This window comes from Panthera onca, chromosome C2 (assembly GCF_046562875.1).
Source record: "Panthera onca isolate mPanOnc1 chromosome C2, mPanOnc1 haplotype 2, whole genome shotgun sequence".
In the NCBI taxonomy this organism is placed as follows: Eukaryota; Metazoa; Chordata; class Mammalia; order Carnivora; family Felidae; genus Panthera; species Panthera onca.
In genome coordinates, this window is record NC_138347.1 from 99,806,871 (window position 1) to 99,828,858 (window position 21,988).

Sequence of the window (21,988 nt, forward strand, 5' to 3'; positions counted from 1 at the left end):
CTGTCGGAACACAGTCCATCCGGCCCCTCCTTTTTTGCCAGCCAGACTTGGGGGCGGGGGCTCCGCTTGGCCGACGAGCCGCCCCTCTGCCCCGGCTCCCTCCCGCCAGTCCGTGGAGCGCGCACCGCTTCTCCGCCCTTCCTACCCTCTTCCGTGGGCCTCTCGTCTGCGCTTGGCTCCAGAGACTCCGTTCTGCTAATCCTCTGGCGGTTTTCTGGGTTCTTTAGGCAGGTGTAGGTGGAATCTAAGTGATCAGCAGGACGCGGTGAGCCCAGCATCCTCCTACGCTGCCATCTTCCGGACTGTCTAGCGCTTCTGACTTTAAAAATATGTAATTATATATGGAAAGAGCCTAAATGTCCATCAACTGATGAATGGATAAAGAAATTGTGGTTTATACACACAATGGAATACTACTTGGCAATGAGAAAGAATGAAATATGGCCTTTTGTAGCAACATGGATGGAACTGGAGAGTGTTATGCTAAGTGAAATAAGTCACACAGAGAAAGACAGATACCATATGTTTTCACTCTTATGTGGATCCTGAGAAACTTAACAGAAGACCATGGGGGAGGGGAAGGAAAAAATAAAGTTAGAGACAGAGAGAGTCAAATGATAAGGCTCTTAAAAACTGAGAATAAACTGAGGGTTGATGGGGGGTTGGAGGCAGGGGAGGGTGGGTGATGGGCATTGAGGAGGGCACCTGTTGGGATGAGCACTGGGTGTTGTATGGAAACCAATTTGACAATAAATTTCATATTAAAAAAATAAATAAATAGCAAGTAAAATAAAAAATATATAATTGTAGAAATACAAATATAAAAAAAGAATAAAATGATTGCATATAATTCCAATAAAAACTGAAAATAGTTAATATTTTTATGTATCTTCTGCTTTTTAATGTTTCTGTTTCTTTCTTTCTCTCTTTATTTCTTTCTTATTTATTTTTGTTTTAGAGAGTGAGAGAGAGATCATGGGCATGAGAAGAGGGGCAGAGGGAGAAAGAATCTTTTTTTTTTTTTTGAGAGAGAGAGGGAAAGAGAGAGCAAGGGAGCATGGGAATGGGCAAGGGGCAGAAAGAGGGAGAGAGGGAACCTTAAGCAGGTTCCATGCTGAGCATGGATCTCACAACTGTGAGATCATGACATGAGCTGAAACCAAGAGTTTGAAGCTTAACCAACTGAGCCACCCAGATGTCCCAGTGCCTCTGTATATTTAGATCTATGGATTATCTTATCCATTTTCACCTAAACTTTGGTGTTGAATTTTTTACCATATCAGTAATTTTATTAGGAGCAAAATTGATATACATTTTCTTCAAAGCATTGTTTTCTTCTTACTTCTTGAGATAGTCCCCCTCCTATTTTCATTGGAATTATTGAGTAAAATGGTATGGTCTCCTGCATTATTTTGTATCTCTCATTGTGACAAGAAGAGCTTCTTAATTATATTGAGACCTGATTGATTTGACTTATTGACAAAGGTTATCAAAGACTTCAAAAAAATAAGTCAAAATCAAGTTTATTATTGGGGGAGAGGGCCACCATTTTTAAAAATCTTCACTGAGGTATAATGCACATACTGTAAAATGCATGCCTTTGAAGTAATGTTTTGTTGTAGGATATTCACAATGTGCACCCATCACTACAGTCTAAGTTTAGAACATTTTCATCACCCCTCCCATCTCCCCTCCATGTATCAATACTTCAATGATTTTTATGCCTGAAAACATTCCATTATATGGGTATACCACATTCCTTGTTTATCCTTTTATCTGTTGATAGACTTTTGGGTGTTTCCACTTATGGACTATTATGAATGATGATGCTATAAATATTTGTGTATGAAATTTTCATGCAGACACATGCTTTCATGATTCCGAGTAGAATCTCTGAGCCACTATCCTAGTGGTGAGTGTGGACAGTGGCTTGCTTTTCTCAAAGTGATCCCTGCTTTAAAAGCAGAGCTGTGGGGGGCGCCTGGATGGCTCATTCAGTTGGGCATCCGACTTCGGCGACTTCGGCTCAGGACACTATCTCACGGTCCGTGAGTTCGAGCCCCGCGTCGGGCTCTGGGCTGATGGCTCGGAGCCTGGGGCCTGCTTCAGATTCTGTGTCTCCCTCTCTCTCTGCCCCTCCCCCGTTCATGCTCTGTCTCTCTCTGTCTCAAAAATAAATAAACGTTAAAAAAAAAATAAAAAAAAAAAAAAGCAGAGCTGTGGGAGTGGTAGACTCTGGTCTTCCCAGCCTCCCTTGACTTAAAAATCTCTGCTCCATGCATGAGCTTGGGTAAAGGTGATTGGGGGCCCTCACATTATTAGCCTGCCTTACCTGAATAGAACTTCTTCCCTAAGAGTGGGGATGAGTAGATGAAGACAGTTCCAGACCTCTGAGCCTTTCTTGTCTTGAGTAAAACTGCAACATGGAAGACAGGAGACACTGAAGTACTCAAGTGAGAGCTGAGAGAAGATGGAGCTCTGTGTTTTAGGCTGCATCTACCTGGGGTAGAGCCCCCATCATGCTGAGCTCAGGGGTGAGAGAAAGGAGGTTGCCACAGACTCTCACTGCTCTTATGATGATTTATACATTTTTTAAATAAATGTTTCCTCATTTTCTTTATGCTTTTCAGACAATTTCCAGAGACTCTAAATCATTGCTATTTTTCTAATATTCACCAGTGATGGTTATTTCTATGGGGAGAGGATTTGCAGGGCTCCTCATGCCACTATTCCTGACAAACTTCTACAGGGTCAATATTTTTTTGAGCATTTTCCCTTTTCTGATACTATTTTAAGGTCTGTTGGTAAATAAGTACATTAAACTCTTCTGACATAACAGTAATACACTTATTTTATAGATAGAAAAACTGACACTTTCCCATAACTAGTAAGCATTAACATTGGAATTTAAATCCAATCTGTCTCAGTCCAAAGTTCATGCCTTTAAACACTATGTTAATATACAGAGCACAGAGTGAGGTCTAGAAGATTAGAACCTGGTCAGCTTCCAAACACTGATCTCAGGACTGAGACTGTAGGAGATAAAATATTGGACAAGGGGGAATGGTATAACTAGGCAGAGAGAGAAGAAAGTGATTGTTGGTAAGTAACCAAGAATACTCCACTCATCTTCACATTCCTCGTCAGGGTTACCTGCTTCTAACAATTGCTTTGGGCTTACTGAAATGGAATAAAAAATACGCAAAGGCATGTAACTGATTATGTAACAATTTTCAGATTCAGCAAAGCTCTTCAAATTGCCTACCTGCCTGAAAATGACGATGAGTGTATTATAATCTGTACAGGAGAAGCTCTTAATATAGCCCAAACTTTTGGCTAGTAACGCAGCACTTAAAACCATCAGCCAATTTGTGTTATTTCTTCATGTTATGTCAAATGATAGGCAAGGATTTAGAGGGAAAAAACTGAGAAACCTATAAACATTTAAGAAGGATTAATTTACATATTTGGATATGTATTTTTCAGTATTACCTCCAGAGTAAATTAGCATATGAACATTTTGAGGCATGATTTTCACCCAGTGACCACACCAACTCCAATGATAGAGTTGGTGTCTGAAACTAGATCCTGAAATAAAAAGTATTTTCCATTGATAGGACAGATTCAACAGTGATTCATATTTTATGCTGTGCTATTACTTTTGGATTCCTTTTAAACCAAATATTGCAATAGACTGTCTTCTAATCACTCCCTCAGAACCCTTTCAGCAACTATTATTTGGGCCTGAAATATTGGATAAAAAATATGAGCAATAATTTTGCCTAAAATATAACAATAAAGCATGTGCTGCTATGTTTGTTTGCTTTTGTATGTATATATAGTACAGTTGCTCTTGACCTACATGGGTTTCAACTATGCAGGTCCACTTCTACGCAAATATTTTTAGATATAGTAGAATACTGTAAGTGTATTTTTTCAAGCTTATGATTCTTTTAATAACTTTTTTCTCTAGCTTACTTTATTAAAAGAGTACAGTAAAAGTACAGTATACAATACATGTAACATACACAGTGTGTGTTAATTGACCACTTATGTTATTAGTAAGGCTGATCAACAGTAGGCTATTACCAGATTTGGGGGAGTCAAAAGTTATGTGTGGATTTTCAACTATGTGGGTGGGGGGCAGGCAAGTGCCTCTAATTCCCATGTAATTCAAGGGTCAACTGTACAATGCAACATATTTAAACCATACCCCTGGAGAAATGTGTACTCTAGAATACAATCCAAAATGATACTCTGATACAGAATGATGGTAGTAAGGAAGGATAACAGTGATCTTTACTTCCTTTTTTATGTGCAAGCTACTGTATTGTGGACACTATGTCTGATCCTCAAAACAATGTCATGAACTTGGTACCTGATATTCTCCTTTTGCAGATGTGAAACTAAGATACCAAAATCAGTGAGCAGCAGAGCCAAGCCTCAGAGCTCCATATCCCAAATCCACTCCTGTTCCCTCTGTCCCAGTCTCCAGATCACAGTAGCAGATGACATACTGGGTTACCTTAAAGTGACTTAGAGTACTTATTTCTCTTCCTTTTAACAGTGATATTGTTACATTAAACACTCTTTAATAGCAGGTGGTTAAAAGAAAGGGAGGGGTGTCTAGGTGACTCAGTCCATTAAGTATCTGACTTTGGCTCAGGTCATGATCTCATGGTTCATGAGTTCAAGACCCGCTTTGGGCTCTGTGCTGACAGTTCAGAGCCTGGAGCCTGCTTCAGATTTTGTGTCTCCCTCTCTCTGCCCCTCCCCTGCTCACTCTCTGTCTCTCTGTCTCTCTCTCTCTCTCTGTCTCTCATTCTCTCAAAAATAAAAATAAAACATTAAAAAAAAGAAAGGGAGAGTGATTTATTTTCCATGGACAAGGGGAAAAAAGGACTCTATCCCTACCCCTTTGTGCACAACAAGCGTGTGTCTTATTACAAAGGCAATAACAAGAGGCTTTTCCTTGGCTGCCTAAGTCCTCTTACTAACAACCTGCCATAAGCCAGAGGATCAGAGCCAGTTCTAACATTGGATGTAATAATGCTGCAGGGCCAGGCTACTAGGGCTGAGATTGTTCATGGGGCTCCCCTCAATTGCTTGTTATAAAAACAACTGGACTCCATTTCCTTAATGCAATTATATCAGAAATTATAAGAGTTCTTGTTGACCCTGCTAGGTTATCTGACTTAAGGAAACAAATTTAATGAATCAGAACTTTTTTTTTTTTTTGGAATTGGGATATTCTATTTAGTCCAACATTAACTTGGTTTAGAACAGCTTTTTGACAACAACCTATTCATTAATTTATGGTTGGCAAACTGATGGCTATTATGAACTGACTTTTGTCTCCTCAAAATTCATATGTTGAAGCCCTATCATCCAATGTAAGTGCATTTAGTTATAGGGTTTAAGGAGATAATTAAAATTAAATGAGGGCAAAAGGATGGGGCCCTAATATGATAGGACTGAAGCCTTTTCATAAAAAGAGGAAGAGATACCAGAAATCAATCAACCAATCCCTCTCTCTCTCTCTCTCCGTATGAACAAATAAGAAGGTGGCTCTCTACAAAACAAGAAAAGAAACCTCACAAGAAACCAAACCTGCTGGCCTCCTGATCTTGGACTTCCTGCTCCAGGGAACTGTGAGAAAATAAATTTCTGTTGCTTAAGCCACCCAGTCTGTGGTATTTTGTTATGGTCACCCTAGTTGAATAATACAATCACTGAGGGAAGATTTAACTTTACAGAAATTCATTGTTGTTTGTTTGCTAGCATTAATAATAATAATAATGATGATGATGATAATGCTTTGCATTTAAATACTTTTAGATCCAAGGCTCAATAACAAATTCTACATTTTAAAACACTTCAGCTTCTTCCTACTTTGCCAGTGTAAGAAGTCATATGAATTCACAATCTCTAAATGCAAAATGCTACAACTACTTTCAAAGGGAGAAAAAAGACTACTTAATTTGTCTTGCTATCTGTCTGGTTCCAATGAAGGAAAAATTAAAATTTTGATTACTTGAAAGAAATAATTTTTTTTAACGTTTATTTATTTTTGAGACAGAGAGAGACAGAGTATGAACAGGGGAGGGTCAGAGAGAGACACAGAATCTGAAACAGGCTCCAGGCTCTGAGCTGTCAGCACAGAGCCGGACGCGGGGCTCGAACTCACGGACCGCGAGATCATGACCCGAGCCGAAGCCGGCCTCTTAACCAACTGAGCCACCCAGGCGCCCCAAGAAATAATTTTAATAAGAGAGAGAGAGAGGGAGAGACACGAATGTAGGCTTACTCTTCCGAAAAAAACTTCATAGAAGTGGTAGCTCTTCAGCTAACTATCAAAGTATTAAAAACAAGAAGTTAGGGGAATTCACAGTCATCCATAAGGCATGATCCTTACCTAAGAAAATTCCCTTTACCTATTAGAAATTCAAACATAATCAAAAATAAAATTGATACAGTTGAAATAAAAAGAAATATTTTACCTGCATGCACAAGCCTTTAAAAAGTGCACTTCTGAACTTCTTTTGCATTGCAATCACCTAAGAATAAAACTCAGACCACTAACTTGGATGTTCTTTAATAGAGGCAATCTACAACCATCAAATCTCCAGACACAGTACAGTATGATTAAAAGAGCCATCTAGGCATTAGAGCTTTTAATTGCCTTCTTAACTTCTACTTGAACTTGGACAGGTTGAACTTTCTCAAGGTATAGTCTGTGACCACTGCAAGCGGACCTGCCTCTCTTTATTTGACAAAACTATTATTAATGAGAAATGCATGGATGTGTTCTTTAGTGCTTGTGATTTCCTCTAGAAAGAATCTTGATTACATTTAAGAAATTTAAGTTAGAATTCGATTATAAGTATTTCATGATGAAAAGATGCATGTTCTTTTTGTTCATCCTTCATATTGAACTATCATCAGAACAAATAAATCTACATTGGAATGTGAGGTCAGCCAAGATAAATATGGAAGTATGAATGCTAATACTATAATAAATGCAATCTTACAGCAGTTACCCCATCGCTGCTTGCCAATATCCTATGAGAGAGAACATTCCCATTGACTTTAAAGGGCTGCATGTCTCAAGTCCCCAAGAAATAAAGGAAATAGAAGGAAAACTTATGGGAGGTCAGAGTATATAGTTCAGGGCAAAAACCAATATGGAGAAACTCTTTCCTCAGACATATTTTGATTACTGGTAGATAGAGTAAACATTCTTCTCAGAATTGAAAGTTTAGTTATGCTAAATTAAATTATGAGACCAACAGTATTCTAATTATGTTTGCCAATCACGAGGTGGGTCATAACTCAAAGAAAAATTAAAATCAGAGGTGATACTGACAATTTAGACTAGATAAAGCAATATACACAATGTTAAAATTAGTCTGGATAATCTTACAATTGCAATTAAAAATTGAGAAATTAATTCACAGAGAATGAAATGCAATGACTTTGTGTAAGTATAACTACACAGAAATGCACACTTGAACCTAGACAGGGAAGTGTGATGCTAATCATTATACTGAAAATAATGTCAAGAACCCCTGGATTATTCTTTCCTTAAATCTGAATTGACTAATATAAAACAAAAAAAGCCATCATTTTTAACATTGTAATTTCAGTATCAAAAGGAAAATACAGAGACAAAGATTTGTAAACACCTACAATTTCCCCTCCCCTTAACTCCCAATTATGAATATTAAAATAAGCATCTCAAAAATAAAAATATTTTTTCTTAAATATAAAATATAAAATAAGTAAATCTTTAAATAATAATATAGAGAGGGACACCATGAGTATTTGTCCCCTTTCACTAAATATTTATCCAAAAACTGGATTATAACGAAGGCAGTAAGAATTTCTATATGTAGTGTGGAAAGAGTGGAAAGAACATGTATCAAAATTAACATTTTGGCTTCCTTCATACACACTGCATAACAACAGATCTTTAGGTATTTAATTATGAAGGTTAGTAGAATTATATTAATGTGAAGTGTCCGCCTACATTTCGCCTTATCCTCAATATCACTGTTCATGACTGCTTAGTTCTTATACCCTTTTCTTCCTTGTTCCAGCTTTCTTTTTCTTTCTTTCTTCATTCTCTTTCTTTTCTTTCTTTCTTTCTTTCTTTCTTCTCTCTTCCTTTCTTTCTTCTCTTCCTTTCTTTTTCTCTTTCTCCCTTTCTTTCTTCCTTCCTTCTTTCCTACCTTCCTTCCTTCCTTTTTCTAGAAACACTGAACATCACATTCCATCTTTTTAGAAATATCTTTTTAGAAAGGCTTCATAGGTTAAAGAAACAGCATTAAGTTTACATACATGCCTCAAGGACCATGTTATTGGAAACTGGAAATGTCTAATAACTTATATTATATCTTTAAAATATTCAATAAAAATCTAAATAAGCTCACCCCAGGTAAAGAACACCAAAAGAATTGTTTATAATTTGCTGAACAGCAATATGTTTAGACATATCTAATAGTTTCTATTTGACAATTTATGCTACAACAACTACAGGATAGAAACTGCTTTTGTATCCAATTTAAAAACATGAATGTTCCTCTCTTTACCCTAGAGCTTAAAGACAATTTACAGAAGTAGGCCAGTATGAAGTATTGCCACAATAAACTGTTCTTTTACTTCCCTTTTGTAGCAAAAATTAGGAAAACACTGCAATGCTGTTGAATCATAAAATATGTTAGGAATAAAACAAATAAAAGCTATCAAGTTTATTTAATTTCTACTGTTACCATCATTATTCAGAGACCTTTTTTTTTTTAATTTTTTTTTTTTAACATTTTATTTATTTTTGAGACAGAGAGAGACAGAGCATGAACGGGGGAGGGGCAGAGAGAGAGGGAGACACAGAATCGGAAGCAGGCTCCAGGCTCTGAGCCACCAGCCCAGAGCCCGATGCGGGGCTCGAACCCACAGACCGTGAGATCATGACCTGAGCTGAAGTCGGACGCTTAACCGACTGAGCCACCCAGGCGTCCCATTCAGAGACCTTTTTAAAGTCTTTCATATATTTTAAAGTAAGTTATTTTGAAAAAATATATCAGAGTTGGAGTAATAGATTTTTTTCAAAATGTTCACTTATAAGCAAAATCATCTTTTATGAAAACAAAATATAAGAAATTTCCTTTTTTGGTTTCACTGCAGAAAATATTATTTGAAGATAATCTTATTTCAAAAACATAAATCTTAATGGAAATGTTGTGACAATATTCCTGATATTCTTTTTAAAACAATAGCTACTGTTATTTCTCCTTATTAGATCATGACCAATGATATGGAGTAATCCTGAGTTAATGACATGTATACTGTTATGTTTCCTCCATTGAAAATACTCAGTTGTTAGAATGCCAAAACTCAGGCCTTAATTATTTTCATTTTTGTCTGCTATACTATAATTTTCCTATTTTAAACATTAATCTTGAAATAAAGTATATTATAAATAGTTTTTTTGTAATTGACCCAAGTTACAGGAATCGTTGGTAAAAATGACACAAAGAGTAAAACTATGAGGGAAAATCTTACAAATTTAAACAATTATTTTAAAATTGTTAAAATGTCATTTTTAAATTAACAACACACTAAAATTCTATGTAATTTTTTCTAATTAATAAATAAATAAATTTTTATAAGTATACCAACAAATATATGGAAAGTCTATAAATGACACTCTGTATTGACTTTATTTTGCAAATTTGTTGTATCAGAAATTATTTTTGAACTTCCCCCAGAGAATTAAATAATTTGACAGAGTTTCTCAAAGCTGTCAACTGGGATTAAAGAGAAGACATATTCTTTTTTGGCACAACTCTGTTAAGAGGTGTGAAAATGATCCGGCACTATGAAAGAAAATGACACCCATTATAAGAAGACAAGGAAGGTTGGTAGGCTTTGAGTAACCTCCAGCTTCCCAGGAAACTCTCAAGTTATAAGCAACAGCCAAGACAGAACACAAACATTAAAAAGTAACATTTTTCTTACTGCAAAAGTCAAGAGAGAACGACTATGAAAAACAGTATGAGGTTCCTGAAAAAATTAAAAATAGAAATACCATATGGTCCAGCAATTCTACTACTGGCTATTTACCCAAAGAATATGAAAACACTAATTTGAAAAGATAGATGCACCACTATGCTTATTACAGCATTATTTACAATAGCCAAGTTATGGAAGCAGCCCGAGAGTCTGCCAATAGATAAATGGAGAAAGAAGAAATGGTGTTTGTATACAATGGAAAGTTACTCAGCCATAAAAAAGAATGAAATCTTGCCATTTGCAACAACATGGATGGATCTAGAGAGTATAATGCTAAGTAAAATAAGTAAATCAGAGAAAGACAAATACAATGTGATTTCACTCATGCGGAAATTAAGAAATAAAACAAATGAACAAAGAAAAAAGATACAAACAAACAAACAAAAAGACTTTTAAGTATAGAGAACAAACAGATGGTTACCAGAGGGGAGGTGGTTGGGGGATGGGTGAAATAGGCAAAGGGGATTAAGAGTACATGTATCATGATGAGCCACTGAGTAATGTATAGAATTGTTTAATTACTATAATATACACCTGAAACTAATATAACACTGTATGTTTACTATACTGGAATTAAAGAAAGAAGGAGAAAGAAGAAAGAAAGAAAGAAAGAAAAAGAGAAGGAGGAAGGAAGGAATGACTGGGGGGGGGGGAGAGAGAGAGAGAGAGAGAAAGAGAAAGAGAAAGAAAGAAAGAAAGAAAGAAAGAAAGAAAGAAAGAAAGAAGCTAGCTGTTTGCAAACCAGGAAAAGGGTCTTAACCAGATAACAAGTTGATCTTGGTCTTCCCGGCCTCCAGAACTATGAGAATTAAATTTTGTTTAAGCCATCCAGTTTATGGTATTTATTATAGCAGTCCTAACTGACTAAGACAGGTTGATTAAGATTTCAGTTACCTTGAAATATTAACTTTTGGTAATCACATAAAGTGCAAATTTCACTCCTAGGTCTTCATTCCATAATCCCTATGTAAATAACAAATACATATTATAATCAGTGACCAATATGTCACTCCTCTCAAAGTCTGCTGGTGATAAGCCCCTGTGCAGCTTTTATACACTTCATGTACAAACAGTGAAGCATGCGATTGTGTTGCCTCCTGGCCTACAGGTAATAAACCAGCATGACATTTTCAAAATTGGCTAATCAAAAGAGAGAATTGGCCTACAAAGATGAAAGGCCAACAAAGAGCTAAACAGTGAAAGTGCTACATAGGAAGTTGGCCGTGATCATAAGACAAGTGTCTGTGGGGATGTTGACAAGGCTACTGTTGAAGAGACTCACCAGGCAGCAGGAGGCACTTCATGAAGGCAAACATAACAACACGAATGAAGAAAGTGATTGTGTCTAAAAGGACGTTGATGTACTAGAGAAAATGACACCAGAAAATAAGATCACATTAAAGTAATTCTTAGAAATACTTCACAACATCAAAAATACAAAGGACAGACGTTGGAAGCCAGTCCACACTTAGAAAAGAGCATGGCAGCAGATCTGATTAAAGATGGCAGCATAGGAGGACGCTGGGCTCACCGCGTCCTGCTGATCACTTAGATTCCACCCACACCTGCCTAAACAACCCAGAAAACCAACAGAAGTCTAGCAGAACAGATTCTCCGGAGCCAGCCATAGATGAGAGGTCCACGGAAGAGGATAGGAAGGGCAGAGAAGCGGTGCACGCTCCACGGACTGGCGGGAGGGAGCCAGGGCAGAGGGGCAGCCTGCCAGCAAAGCAGAGCCCCTGAGTCTGGCTGGCAAAAGCGGAGGGGCCAGACAGAGTGTGTTCAGACAGCAAGCGGGACTTAACATCTGGAAGGTTATAAGCTAACAGCTCTGCTCCGAGAGTGGGAGGGCTGGAGGACAACTGGAGGGAGAGTTGTTGAGCCCCAGACAACAGAGCTCAGCTTGGCGAGGAACAAAGGCACTCACCAACGCCATCTCCCTCGCCCATCTCCCAGCCATAATCCCAAAGGGAACCAGTTCCTTTGGTTCCCCCAAGGCTATGCTTCTGCGGGTCCATCCCTCCGGCTGCTGGTCTGACTCACTCAGGTGCCACAGGGCCCCTTCTGAGGTAGATCACTGAAGGAAAAGTGAGCTGAGCCTACCCCTCCCGCCCCTGTGCACATTGCAGATCCACCCCAGCTAATACACCAGATCCCCAGCACCACAAGCCTGGCAGTGTGCAAGTAGCCCAGATGGGCCATGCCACCCCACAGTGAATCCCCCCCCTAGGAGAGGGGAAGAGAAGGTACACACCAGTCTGACTGTGGTCCCAGCAGTGGGCTGGGGGCAGACATCAGGTCTGACTACAGCCCCGCCCACCAATGCAAGTTATTCAAGACAGCACAGGGGAAGTGCCCCACAGTTCCCCACCACTCCAGGGACTATCCAAAATGACGAAATAGAAGAATTCCCCTCAAAAGAATCTCCAGGAAATAACGACAGCTAATAACTGATCAAAAAGGATTTAAACAATATAACAGAAAGTGAATTTAGAATAATAGTCATAAAATTCATCGCTGGGCTTGAAAACAGTATACAGGACAGCAGAGAATCTATTGCTACAGAGATCAAGGGACTAAGGAACAGCCAGGAGGAGCTAAAAAATGCTATCAATGAACTGCAAAATAAAATGGAGACAACCACAGCTCGGATTGAAGAGGCAGAGGAGAGAAGAGGTGAACTGGAAGATAAAATTATGGAAAAAGAGGAAGCTGAGAAAAAGAGAGATAAAAAAAATCCAGGAGTATGAGGGGAAAATTAGAGAACTAAGTGATGCACTAAAGAGAAATAATCTACGCATAATTGGATTCCAGAGGAGGAAGAGAGAGGGAAAGGTGCTGAAGGTGTACTTGAAGAAATCATAGCTGAGAACTTCCCTGATATGGGGAAGGAAAAAGGCATTGAAATCTAAGAGGCACAGAGAACTCCCTTCAGACATAACTTGAATCGATCTTCTGCATGACATATCATAGTGAAACTGGCAAAATACAAGGATAAAGAGAAAATTCTGAAAGCAGCAAGGGATAAACGTGCTGTAACATATAAAGGCAGACCAATAAGACTCGTGACAGATCTCTCTACTGAAACTTGGCAGGCCAGAAAGGAATGGCAGGAGATCTTCAATGTGATGAACAGAAAAAAAAATATGCAGCCGAGAATCCTTTATCCAGCAAGTCTGTCATTTAGAATAGAAGGAGAGATAAAGGTCTTCCCAAACAAACAAAAACTGAAGGAATTCATCACCACTAAACTCGCCCTACAAGAGATCCTAAGGGGGATCCTGTGAGACAAAGTACCAGAGACATCGCTACAAGCATGAAACCTACAGACATTACAATGACTCTAAACTCATATCTTTCTATAATAACACTGAATGTAAATGGACTAAATGCACCAACCAAAAGACATAGGGTATCAGAATGGATAAAAAAACAAGATCCATCTATTTGCTGTCTACAAGAGACTCATTTTAGATCTGAGGACACCTTCAGATTGAAAGTGAGGGGCTGAAGAACTATTTATCATGCTACTGGAAGTCAAAAGAGAGCTGGAGTAGCCATACTTATATCAGACAAACTAGACATTAAATTAAAGGCTGCAATAAGAGATGAAGAAGGGCATCATATAATAATTACAGGGTCTATCCATCAGGAAGAGCTAACAATTATAAACATCTATGCGCCAAATACGGGAGCCCCCAAAATATATAAAACAATTGCTCACAAACATAAGCAACCTTATTGATAAGAATGTGGTAATTGCAGGGGACTTTAACACCCCACTTACAGAAATGGATAGATCATCTAGACACACGGTCAATAAAGAAACAAAGGCCCTGAATGATACATTGGATCAGATGGACTTGACAGATATATTTAGAACTTTGCATCCCAAAGCAACAGAATATACTTTCTTCTCGAGTGCCCATGGGACATTCTCCAAGATAGATCACATACTGGGTCACAAAACAGCCCTTCATAAGTATACAAGAATTGAGATCATACCATGCACACTTGCAGACCACAATGCTATGAAACTTGAAATCAGCCACAGGAAATGTCTGGAAAAGCTCCAAAAACATGGAGGTTAAAGAACACCCTACTAAAGAATGAATGCATCGACCAGGCAATTAGAGAAGAAATTTAAAAATTTATGGAAACAAATGAAAATGAAAATACAACAATCTAAACTCTTTGGGATGCAGCGAAGGCAGTCCTGAGAGGAAAATACATTGCAATCCAGGCCTATCTCAAGAAACAAGAAAAATCCCAAATACAAAATCTAATAGCACACCTAAAGGAAATAGAAGCAGAACAGCAAAGACACCCTAAGCACAGAAGAAGAAGAGAAATAATAAAGATTAGAGCCGAAATAAACAATATAGAATCTAAAAAAACTATAGAGCAGATCAATGAAACCAATTTTTGAAAAAATAAACAAAATTGACAAACCTCTAGCCAGGCTTCTCAAAAAGAAAAGGGAGATGACCCAAATAGATAAAATCATGAATGAAAATGGAATTATTACAACCAATCCCTCAGAGATACAAGCAATTATCAGGGAATACTATGAAAAATTATATGCCAACAAACTGGACAACCTGGAAGAAAGGGACAAATTCCTAAACACCCACACTCTTCCAAAACTCAATCATGAGGAAATAGAAAGCTTGAATAGACCCATAACCAGCGAAGAAATTGAGTCAGTCATCAAAAGTCTCCCAAAAAATAAGAGTCCAGGACCAGATGGTTTCCCAGGGGAGTTCTACCAGACGTTTAAAGCAGAGATAATACCTATCCTTCTCAAGCTATTCCAAAAAATAGAAAGGGAAGGAAAACTTCCAGACTCATTCTATGAAGCCAGTATTACTTTGATTCCTAAACCAGACAGAGACCCAGTAAAAAAAGAACTACAGGCCAATATCCCTGATGAATATGGATGCAAAAATTCTCAATAAGATACTAGCAAATCGAATTCAACAGCATATAAAAAGAATTATTCACCATGATCAAGTGGGATTCATTCCTGGGATGCAGGGCTGGTTCAACATTCACAAATCAATCAATGTGATACATCACATTAATAAAAGAAAAGATAAAAACCATATGATCCTACCAATCGATGCAGAAAAAGCATTTGACAAAATTCAGCATGCTTTCTTAATAAAAACCCTCGAGAAAGTCAGGATAGAAGGAACATACTTAAAGATCATAAAAGCCATTTATGAAAAGCCCACATCTGACGTCATCCTCAATGGGGAAAAGCTGAGAGCTTTTTCCCTGAGATCAGGAACATGACAGGGATGTCCACTCTCACCACCGTTGTTTAACATAGTGTTGGAAGGTCTAGCATCAGCAATAAGACAACAAAAGGAAATCAAAGGCATCAAGATTGGCAAAGAAGAAGTTAAGCTTTCACTTTTTGCAGATAACATGATATTATACATGGAAAATCCGATAGACTCCACCAAAAGTCTGCAAGAACTGATACATGAACTCAGCAAAGTCGCAGGATACAAAATTAATGTACAGAAATCAGTTGCAGTCTTATACACTAATAATGAAGCAACAGAAAGACAAATAAAGAAACTGATCCCATTCACAATTGCACCAAGAAGCATAAAATACCTAGGAATAAATCTAACCAAAGATGTACAAGATCTGTATGCTGAAAACTATAGAAAGCTTATGAAGGAAATTGAAGAAGATATAAAGAAATGGAAAAACATTCCGTGCTCATGGGTTGGAAGAATAAATATTGTTAAAATGTCAATACTACCCAAGGCTATCTATACATTCAATGCAATCCCAATCAAAATTGCACCAGCATTCTTCTCGAAGCTAGAACAAGCAATCCTAAAATTCATATGGAACCACAAAAGGCCCCGAATAGCCAAAGTAATTTTGACAAAGAAGACCAAAGCAGGAGGCATCACAATCCCAGACTTTAGCCTCTACTACAAATGCTGTAGTGTAGATTACAAAGTGTAGTGTAGATTACAAAGCTGTAGTCATCAAGACAGCATGGTATTGACACAAAAACAGACACATAGACCAATGGAATAAAATAGAAACCCCAGAACTAGACCCACAAAAGTATGTCCAACTAATCTTTGACAAAGCAGGAAAGAATATCCAATGGAAAAAAAGTCTCTTTAACAAATGGTGCTGGGAGAACTGGAAAGCAACATGCAGAAGGTTGAAACTAGACCATTTTCTCACACCATTCACAAAAATAAACTCAAAATGGATAAAGGACCTGAATGTGAGACAGGAAACCATCAAAACCCTAGAGGAGAAGCAGGCAAAAACCTCTTTGACCTCAGCTGCAGCAATTTCTTGCTGGACACATCTCCAAAGGCAAGGGAATTAAAAGCAAAAATGAACTATTGGGACCTCGTGAAGATAAAAATCATCTGCACTGCAAAAGAAACAATCAACAAAACTAAAAGGCAACTGATGGAATGGGAAAAAATTTTGCAAATGACATATCGGACAAAGGGCTAGTAGCCAAAATCTATAAAGAACTCACCAAACTTCACACCTGAAAAACAAATAATCCAGTGAAGAAATGGGCAGAAGACATGAATAGACACTTCTTTAAAGAAGACCTCCAGATGGCCAACAGGCACAAGAAAAGATGTTAAACATCGCTCCTCATCAGGGAAATACAAATCCAAACCACACTCAGATATCACATCACGCCAGTCAGAGTGGCTAAAATGAACAAATCAGGAGACTATAGATGCTGGCGAGGATGTGGAGAAAAGGGAACCCTCTTGCACTGTTGGTGGGAATGCAAACTGGTGCAGCCGCTCTTGAAAACAGCGCGGAGGTTGGTGGGGGGTGGGAGGGAGGGGAGGGTGGGTGATGGGTATTGAGGAGGGCACCTGTTGGGATGAGCACTGGGTGTTGTATGGAAACCAATTTGACAATAAATTTCATATATTAAAATAATGATAATGATAATAGTAATAATAATAATAATAAAGAAAAGAGCATGAAATTTCTTGAGACAATGAAGTGCTCCCTCCATATGGTATTCCGTATTACGATGACATATCATTATTATAAGATCAGAAGAAAGCAAGTGGTGTTTATCTACTTGGTAAGTTTTTTATAGAGAAATAAAAAACACTTTAATTGTCTATGTTTCTAATCTGTAAATTACAGTATATGACACTAATACTAGTTTTATTATGTTTTCCCTTTCCTATGTATTTATAACCAACAATAAAAGAGTTTTAGGTTGTTGACAAAAATTTTTAAAGATTAAAGAACAATGCAATTTTCCCAATGAATATTAAGTATGTTTAGTACAATTTCAGCTTGTACATTTTTATAATTATCAGCTATTGTGCAAAGTTAGGAATATATATATATAACACATTTATATATAATATTATATATTAATTTATGTGTATGCATTCATATTATATATTTATATAAATTACTATATATTTATATAAATTATATACACTTGTATATATAGATGTATAATACTGTGACCAGCTAACTTACTCGTTTACAAGTAAGGTAAAATGTCAGTCTCTGCACATTTCTTGACAATATTAGCAATAAGGATGGGATGACATACATGACTTTCTAAAAGAGAATGGACAAGGCCCTCATAAGCCAATTGGTAAGATTTGAGAGAAGTCTATCTAATCAGAATTGAAAATGATGACCAGGGTGACTGGGTGGCTCAGTAGGTTAAGTGTCCGACTTCAGGTCAGGTCATGATCTCACGGTTCATGAATTTGAGCCCTGTGTTGGGCTCTATGCTGACAGCCCAGATTCTAGAGCCTGCTTCGGATTCTGTGTCTCCCTCTCTCTCTGTCCCTCCTCTGCTCACGTTCTCTCTCTCTCTCTCTCTTTCTCTCTCTCTCTCTCTCTCTCTCTCTCTCAAAAGTAAATAAACATTAAAAAAAAACATTTAAAAAAAAGAAGAAAATGATGACCAAACTATATGGTTGTCTGAACAATACATTTTCTTCACCTTTCGCCTGTTAATGAGAAGGTGGATGTAGGCTGAGTCCCAGGATAGGTTCAAAAGTAGCTCTGTAGTTGTTGCTCTCTCCTCTGGGCAGGGAAACTTCCTCACCAACTCAGCAGTCAATCTTGGTCTACTTCACTGTCATAACAGGTACTGAGATCTGTCCCCAGTTAGCACAAGATTCTGACCTTTCTCAGATAACAGAGATGTGTTCCTACACTGCATGTAAAAGGAGGGAAAATCACAAGTGCTATAGGTATAAACAAGGAGACTCATTAGAATAATGACTGTTTCACCTGAGAGAGGAAATGACAAGATGCTTGAGGCTTCTTAAGAAAGAATGTCAATCATTGAACAGACTAACAGCTCAGACATTCCTATGGCCTATTATACCAACATTAGATACACTTGGACATGATAGTAAAATGTCTCCTTGGTTTTTTTTTGGGGGGGGGAGTTGTTGTTTTTTGGTTTTTGTATGTTTGTTTGTTTGTTTGTTTTTAGGTTTTTGCAGTGGTTCCTGACTGCTATAAGGGGATTTGGGCTCTCCAGGGGAAATTTCTCTGAGAAAGATAAGTTCCTGTGGTAAACCCAACATAAAGCATTAACTTGAATTTGGGTTCTTTTTTTCCCCAGATTGGTTTTCTAGTTGTGATGCAGGTAACTGACGGAGAAAGTGACTCAAAAAGATCTATATAAATATTTAGGTCAGGCTTGCCTCCCATCCCTGGAAAATTCCCTTGGTGCTTACATTGAAACTAGGCTAAAAAGCAGCAGATGCTCCCAAATAAAGTGGACCCCTACACAAGCTAAACCTGAGTCAGACAGAGGACTCAAACCTCAGAGTCCCTCCCAGAAATCAAAGTGACTGTGACTGTTGAGCCAAGGGGCTCCCAAACCTGAAATAGATGCTTTCAGATATGACATAGAACATTAGATAGGCTAAAAATACTAGACGCTCATTTGATTGAGTCCCAGGACATTGGCATGGCACTTGTAATAGGATGTAAAGGTGAAACCTTGCTTCCTGGCATGGAGCCACTCTCTCCACCCAACCCCCCTACCTTCCAATGCCAATGGCTCTCTCCCTTCACAGTTACTTTGAAGGGAAATTCAAGCCCATACCCATCTGAAGATATCAGGTAACTTTGGAGAATGAGGAAATTGAAATGCATTGTTCTGTTGTTAAAGATGTCCAAGCCACTGTCTTGTGCAGACCTGTGGAAGGAAAAAGTGCTGGATTTAGCAAATGCAGTTCAGTCAGTTAATCTTGTGTTGTAGTAGGGCCCTTTCAACCAAGTAAATATACTGATGTGGTTTCTTCTACATCTGAATTAATGGTATAAATGTATGTGTTATATTTATAGACTTCCCTCTCCCATAAGTGCCAGAGAGGATTCTCCCAATTGGGAACAACTGCATATAGAGAAGAATTATTGAGACAGGTAAATCAGGTAAATCTCTTCCCTAACTTTGGTCACAGCCTTAATGCCCCCTTCGAACTATAAGTTTTTGTGACTGATATAGCCAAAGCCTTAGGGCTTTGATACTTATCATTCCTTTCCCCTATAATATTCTTCCCCAAGATTTTCACAGGGCTTTTTGCTAATTTGATCTTAGGGCAACTGTTATCTCTTCAAGAGTGCCATCATCTCCAATAAATATTAGCTCTTTTATTTCTCCCATCTATGATGCCAGTCACTTTCTATTGTATCCTGAGGGTTTTTCTTTTCTTTTTTTAAATTTTAAATGGTTTTATTTATTTTTGAGAGAGAGATAGAGAGACAGAGTCCAACTGGGGGAGGGGCAGAGAAAGAGGGAGACACAGAATTTGAAAGCAGGCTCCAGGCTCTGAGCTGTCAGCACAGAGCCTGATGCGGGGCTCAAACTCATGAACCAAGAGATTGTGACTTGAGCTAAAGTCAGACGTTTAACCAACTGAGCCACTCAGGGGCCCCCCTCCCCCAACCCGGGGATTTTCTTTTAATGATAACATGAACAGGGAGCTTGTCTGTAATGGTGATTTCTAAGTCACAGTTCCTTAAGCAGTGTCTCACATACAACAGATATTTAGTAAATATTTAGTTAAAAGACGAATGAATGAACAAAGAACAACACAACTTATGCAAAATTAAATGAACTCATTTGTAAGTGTGGAAAATGTAATTGAAGTAGAGATAATAGAACATAGAATAACTGTGACTGTATTCTCTAAAGTCCATGCTCCCCTTGCCACTCCCCTAATCAAGAAGCTGAATCCATTTCTCAATCCTACTGAAATGAATCCGGTTGAATTTTCTGAATGCTTTGTTAGGTATAGGGTTAGCTCTTAAACTAGTCTGAAAGGTCTGCTTTCTATTTCTATTTCTGCATGTTACAAATGATACTACCTTGAGACCACCAGCTTCTGAGAAAAAGCTCCAAAGAAAGGGCCAAAGGATGAAATGCCACATGGAAAGGGAAAAAAAGGATGTCAAAGAGAGCCAAGGTGCCAGATATGTGAGTGAAGACGGAAACAGGGAATTCTCTGGCCCCAGCTGATACCATGTGAAATGAAGTCATCCCATGTACCTGAGACTTTCTCAAATTCCTAACTCACAAATCATGAATACTATAAACACTTATTCTAAAGTGTTAAATTTTATAAGAATTTGTTACGCAATAACTGATAAATACAACAATAACTAACATTTAATAGCAGCAGACACTGTGCTAAATGCTTTACAGGATTGTATCATTTGTTCTTTTCAATGCTCCTAAATGCTGGGTTCTGTAAGTCCCCTTTTTAACCAAGAGCAAAAAAGTCAGGATTTGAACTTGGAGAGTCTCAGTCCACATCATGCTCTTAACCCTGCAATGTATGAAACAGCAGCTAACAAAAAAATGGGAAAGAAAATATCTTATAATGATGCCAAATGTATTTGGTTGATTTATCTGCCATTTATCCCCAAGTCTCAATAAATATTGAAACCAAACATGCAGCTGATATACCTCCACAGCTCTTCAACCAAGACAAAGGAAAGTGTTGGGAAAGAGTAAGGGGAACATGCAAAGGAATTGAAAATGAGGGACAGGTGGTTTCTATTATATGTACAAAACAAAATAAAACAAAAAACAAAAACCAGATTTATTAGGGATGCTTGCATTGTTGTCTAAAAAGGAAAATATATTTTATTTAACATTTTTGTAGGAAGAAAGTTACATTTAGTCTTTGGGCTGTGGTGGTTTTTACTTGTTTTTTACTACTCTATTTTCAATAGATCTAACCATATAGAAGCCCTCCTGAAAGTGTATTTGAACTCCTTAAAATTTCTTTCTGAACCTCAAAATTCTTAAAACAGAAAAATTATATTCTAGTAGCCCTCCCCTAACCAATGTTCTGGTCTGAGAAATAATGGTATTAGGAAAAAAAACAAATACTTTTTTTTTTTTTTGAGAGAGAGAGAAAGCACCATGGGGGAGAGGAGAAGAGTGGGGGGGGGGGAGGGAGGGAGGGAGAGAGGATGGATCTTAAGCAGGCTCCACTAACAGCACACAGCCCAACATGGGGCTCCATACCATGACCTTGGGATCACTCCATACCATGACCTTGGGATCAGCCAGAATCAAAAGTCGGACACTCAACCAACTGAACCATCCAGGTGTCCCCCAATAATTCATAAAGTGTACAGTGAGTGTCTAATACAAACCAACCCACTCCTGCACTCTTTTTCACAAAATAACACTCTCTTCTATTTGCTACGGTTTTCATGGTATAAATAACTTATAGCTGTAGTATAAGGCAGTGTACATGTTAAAATTAAAAGATAAAGGCATGTTTAAAGCAAACTCATAATGAGACATTTAATATATATAATATATATATATAAAATATATATATATACACATAATAGTTTATAGACTAGTCATTCAATTCCTGAA